Source organism: Bos grunniens, chromosome 1 (assembly GCF_055505025.1).
Source record: "Bos grunniens cultivar Pamir isolate PY7600 chromosome 1, Bosgru_T2T1.0, whole genome shotgun sequence".
In the NCBI taxonomy this organism is placed as follows: Eukaryota; Metazoa; Chordata; class Mammalia; order Artiodactyla; family Bovidae; genus Bos; species Bos grunniens.
The window spans coordinates 83,438,411-83,444,410 of NC_141165.1; positions in this window are offsets into that span (position 1 = coordinate 83,438,411).

Consider the following 6,000-nt stretch of genomic DNA (forward strand, 5'->3'; position numbering starts at 1 on the left):
TAAGCTGGTGATGCCATCCAACCATCTCATCTTCTGTCGTCCCCTTCTCCTCTTGCCTTCAATCTTTCCCAGCATCAGGATCTTTTCAAATGAGTCAGTTCTTTGCATCAGGTGGCCAAAGTATTGCAGTTTCACCTTCAACATCACTCCTTTCAATGATTATTCAGGACTGATTTCCTTTAGGATGGACTGGTGGGATCTCCTTGCAGTCCAAGGGACTCTCAAGAGTCTTCTCCAAACCACAGTTCAAAAGCATCAATTCTGCACTCAGCTTTCTTTATAGTCCAACTCTCACATCCATACATGACCACTGGAAAAACCATAGCCTTGACTACATGGACCTTTGTTGGCAAAGTAATGTCTCTGCTTTTTAATACACTGTCTAGGTTGGTCATAACTTTTCTTCCAAGGAGCAAACGTCTTTTAATTTCATGGCTGCAATCACCATCTGCAGTGATTTTGGAGCCCAAGAAAATAAAAGTCTGTCACTGTTTCCCCATCTATTTGCCATGAAGTGATGGGACTAGATGCCATGATCTTAGTTTACTGGATTTTGAGCTTTAAGTCAACTTTTTTACTCTCCTCTTTTGCATTCATCAAGAGGATATTTAGTTCTTCTTCACTTTCTGCCATAAGGGTGGTATCATCTGCATATCTGAGGTTACTGATATTTCTCCCAGCATTCTTGATTCCAGCTTGTGCTTCATCCAGGCTAGTGTTTCTTATGATATACTCTGCTGTCGCTGCTGCTGCTACGTTGCTTCAGTCATGTCTGACTCTGTGCAACCCCATAGACGGCAGCCCACCAGGCTTGCCTGTCCCTGGGATTCTCCAGGCAAGAACACCGGAGTGGATTGCCATTTCCTTCTCCAATGCATGAAAGTGAAGTTGCTCAGTTGTGTCCGACTCTTCGCCACCCCATGGACTGCAGCCTACCAGGCTCCTCCATCCATGGGAGTTTCCAGGCAAGAGTACTGGAATGGGTTGCCATTGCCTTCTCCAATGATGTACTCTGCATATAAGTTAAATAAGCAGGGTGACAATATACAGCCTTGACGTACTCCTTTTCCTATTCAGAACCAGTCTGGTGTTCCATGTCCAGTTCTAACTGTTGCTTCTTGACCTGCATACAGATTTCTCAGGAGGCAGGTCAAGTGGTCTGGTACTCCCATCTCTTTCAGAATTTTCCACAGTTTGTGGGGATCCAACCAGTCCAAGGATTTGGCATAGTCAGTATACCAGAAATAGATATTTTTCTGAAACTCTCTTGCTTTTTCGATGATCCAACAGATGTTGGCAATTTGATTTCCGGTTCCTCTGACTTTTCTAAAACCAGCTTGAACATCTGGAATTTCATGGTTCATGTATCGTTGAAGCCTGGCTTGATGAATTTTGAGCATTACTTGCATGTGAGATGAGTGCAATTGTACGGTAGTTTGAGCAATCTTTGGCATTGTCTTTCTTTGGGATTGGAATGAAAACTGACCTTTTCCAGTCCTATGGCCACTGCTGAGTTTTCCAAATTTGCTGGCATATTGAGTGCAGCACTTTCACAGCATCATCTTTCAGGATTTGAAATAGCTCAACTGGAATTTCATCACCTCCACTAGCTTTGTTCATAGTGATGCTTCCTAAGGCCCACTTGACTTCAAATTCTGGGATGTCTGGCTCTCGGTGAGTGATCACACTATCATTATTATCTGGGTCATGAAGATCTTTTTTGTATAGTTCTTCTGTGTATTCTTGCCACCTCTTCTTAATATCTTCTGCTTCTGTTAGGTCCATACCATTTCTGTCCTTTATCAAGCCCATCTTTGCATGAAATGTCCCCTTGGTATCTCTAATTTTCTTGAAGAGATCTCTTGTCTTTCCCATTCTATTGTTCTCCTCTATTTCTTTGCACTGATCACTGAGGAAGGCTTTTTTTTTTTTATCTCTCCTTGCTATTCTTTGGAACTCTGCATTCAGATGCTTATATCTTTCCTTTTCTCCTTTGCTTTTTGCTTCTCTTCTTTTCACAGCTATTTGTAAGGCCTCCTCAGACATCCATTTTGCTTTTTTGGCATTTCTTTTTCTCGGTGATGGTCTTGATCCCTGTCTCCTGTACAATGTCGCAAACCCCCATCCATAGTTCATCAGGCACTCTGTCTATCAGATCTAGTCCATTAAATCTATTTCTTACTTCCACTGTATAATCGTAAGGGATTTGATTTAGGTCATACCTGAATGGTCTAGTGGTTTTCCCTACTTTCTTCAATTTCAGTCTGAATTTGGCAATAAGGAGTTCATGATCTGAGCCACAGTCAGCTCCCAGTCTTGCTTTTGCTGACTGTATAGAGCTTCTCCACCTTTGGCTGCAAAGAATATAATCAATCTGATTTTGGTGTTGACCATCTGGTGATGTCCATGTGTAGAGTCTTCTCTTGTGTTGTTGGAAGAGGGTGTTTGCTATGACCAGTGCGTTCTCTTGGCAAAACTCTGTTAGCCTTTGCCCTGCTTCATTCTGTACTCCAAGGCCAAATTTGCCTGTTACTCCAGGTGTCTCTTGATTTCCTACTTTTGCATTCGTCTCCTATAATGAAAAGGACATCTTTTGGGGGTGTTAGTTCTAGAAGGTCTTGTACGTCTTCATAGAATTATTCAACTTTAGCTTCTTCAGCATTGCTGGTCAGGGCATAGCCTTGGATTACCGTAATATTGAATGGTTTGCCTTGGAGACGAACAGAGATCATTGTGTCATTTTTGAGATTGCATCCAAGTACTGCATTTTGGACTCTTTTGTTGACCATGATGGCTACTCCATTTCTTCTAAGGGATTCCTGCCCACAGTAGTAGATATAATGGTCATCTGAGTTAAATACACCCATTCCAGTCCATTTTAGTTCGCTGATTCCTAGCGTGTCGACGCTCACTCTTGCCATCTCCTGTTTGACCACTTCCGATTTTCCTTGATTCATGGACCTGACATTCCAGGTTCCTATGCGATATTGCTCTTTACAGCATCGGACCTTGCTTCTATCACCAGTCACATCCACAACTGGGTGCTGCTTTTGCTTTGACTCTGTCTCTTCATTCTTTCTAGAGTTATTTCTCCACTGATCTCCAGTAGCATATTGGGCACCTACCAACCTGGGGAGTTCATCTTTCAGTGTCCTATCTTTTTACCTTTTCATACTGTTCATGGTGTTCTCAAGGCAAGAATACTGAAGTGGTTTGCCATCCCCTTCTCCAGTGGACCGCATTCTGTCAGAACTCTCCCCCATGGAGATGGAAAGAGAAAGGCAAAACTGGGAGTGGCTACTGGGCTCCTTGTTTGCCATTCTCCCTCACGTCCACTTTAGGATGACTTTTGCTAGTTATGGTTTTCATAATTCATCAGCAAGTGACACTGCACAGAAGGAAAGAGATTCTCAAGTGTATCAACCCATGATATTTGGGAAGGGAGAAGAAACTGCAGTGAATGCCTCATAAAGTTCAGAGCTTACAGGTGTCTCTGTAAGCAAATGGGAAGTGTTATTTCCTGATGGGAAACTGAGTGGAAATTGGAACTGAAGCACTTCTAGTACTCAAACCTGTCCCTCCATTGTGAAGTATCAAAGGGGGCTTGCTGAGGTCTTCGGCTTGTCCAGGCCCTCCACTAACTCTACTCAATCATCTTAGATTAATAATCTAAGGAAAAACTGAGTTTGTCATGCAAAAGCAACTTCAAAACAAGTTCCCCTGCTTCCAGCTCAATCTCTGTTCTAATAGAGGTTTTTTGGGGGGCCTTCTCTGTCTTGCCACTGACCTCCTCTGCAAGGCTCCGTGAAACATTGCTTTCTTCCCGTGTCTGTCACAGGAATGTCCCTGTACTTCTCCTTGCACTGGGGCCTTAGCAGCTTACTACCCCTTTAGTCTTCCTCTGGTCCCAGGACACTTGTCATTGTCTGCCTACTTTGTCTCTCTGTTTGTTTATATCCCATTCACCCTATAGGGCATTAGTTCACTTTTTCATTTGTGAAATGGAATAATACTCATGCTCTACACTGTGAGGTGGTTGTAAGGATGAGTAAGATAGTGTATACATACATACATAGTGTCAAACAAATTATAAGAATATTTTTTAAAGGAAAAATTAGTGGAAGTTAAAGATAACTATACCTGGGAATTTTTTCTTCCCTAAAAATATTTTTATATGAAACAGATATATACATATAATATACATACATATACAAAGCACATATAAATACAAAGCATATTATAAATACTATTTGTATATTTATTCTACATAGACACAGAAAATGGGGAAAAAAGACAAATCTTTTTTATTCTAGCAGGGAGGGTCAAGATAGGGGTATGTGATCAGGAGATACAAACTACAATGTATAAAATAGATAAGCAACAAGGATATATTGCACAGCACAGGAAAATACAGCCATTATTCTGTAATAACTTTAAGGGAAGTATAATCTGTAAAAATACTGAATCACTATGCTGTATACCTGAGATTAATACTGTAAATCAACCATACTTTGATAAAAATAAATAATAAGAAAAAATAATTTTATTAATCTTTTAAAATACACACACACACAAACCAATTGGTTGAAAGATGTCATCATTTGGAGTAGGCCAAGTTAAATCAAAGACATCCCAACCCTGGCCGCTGAGCCTGCCTCACTAGGCCTTGCTCTGGGCACCGCAGCCTGCCACCCACAGGCCTGGCTGCACCCTGTGTGCTCTGTGACAATAGTTGCATGGCTTTTTGCAGATTGAAAAATCATCCAGATATTCAATTACCTGGGCAAAATCAGTGTGGGAGGGTTAACAAGCTGATAAGAGAAACTCAGTTATGTCCCATGAAGTGCTTTGGTAAGAACTCTCAAAGGTACTTGAGGAATAGAAGAACAGAAGATTTAGGAAGCACAGGTTGGTCATCTGACTGCTTGTCATATAGGATGGAACTGACACTGATCTGGTGAAGCCAAGAGAAGAATTAGGATTAATAGAGAGAAGCTGCTACCCAGTGTTGATGAGAAAGGGCTTCAGTCCTTTCGATTGTGGTGATCATCTCACAGGTATACACTTGACATATTTTATACTTTATATATTCTCAGTGTATTGTAGTCTATTTATATGTCAATAAAGTCAAAAAGCATATGAGCTTTTATGTCCAGTGTCTTGGGCTCCAATTATTACCTTGCCACTTAAATTCAGTGTGATCTAAAACAAATTCCTTAACCTCTAATAAATCTCTTGCATTTTGATAAGAAGACAGGTGACATAATGCATATAAAGTGCTTAGTGCAGAGTCAATGTGGCAAATATTTGCCTAGGAGCTTCTTTTGAACTTCACAGAAGGCCTCCTGCCAGGCCTACTAGGGGCCAGATTTGGAGTGGTAGATTTCCAGGGACTTTTGCAAGGCCATCAAAGAGCACCGCAAAGTGGGAGAATCCCAGGCAAGTTTTGTTAGCTTCACTATCCAAGGTGGGCAACCTCAGAGTCAGATAACCTTGCCATTAGAAGGAACTCTTGGGATTGCTGCTTGTGCAATTCCAATCTAGACGTCCCACTCTGTACATGAGGCGTCCCAGCCTGCCCCTCCTCTCTACTTCTGGTACATCTGCACGGGGTACCTTCCTTGTCAGCACTCTTCTGGCATCTGGCAATCAGGAGCTCACATACTAAGTGCCTATTAATAGTCAAGTATTTGGGACAGGAGGTGGGAAACACATTAACTTCCTGTCTCTTGTTCTCTTGCCACGTGATCTTGACAAGTCACTTCACTGCCGTGAGCCTCAGTTTCCTCGTCTGTTCGATGAAAGCTACAATTTGCCTCATCCTTGTGATCTTGTAAAGCACTTAGTCCTGCTCAGAATAAGATCAAGTACTCCATGAAGGGCAGATCACAAGACCACAGTGAATGAGCATCATGGGAAGTAATAAAGGTAAAATCCATGCAGAAGGGAGTGTCCAAGTCCTCAGTTCACAAACCTGTGTGGCTGTTGAAAGGAGCAAAT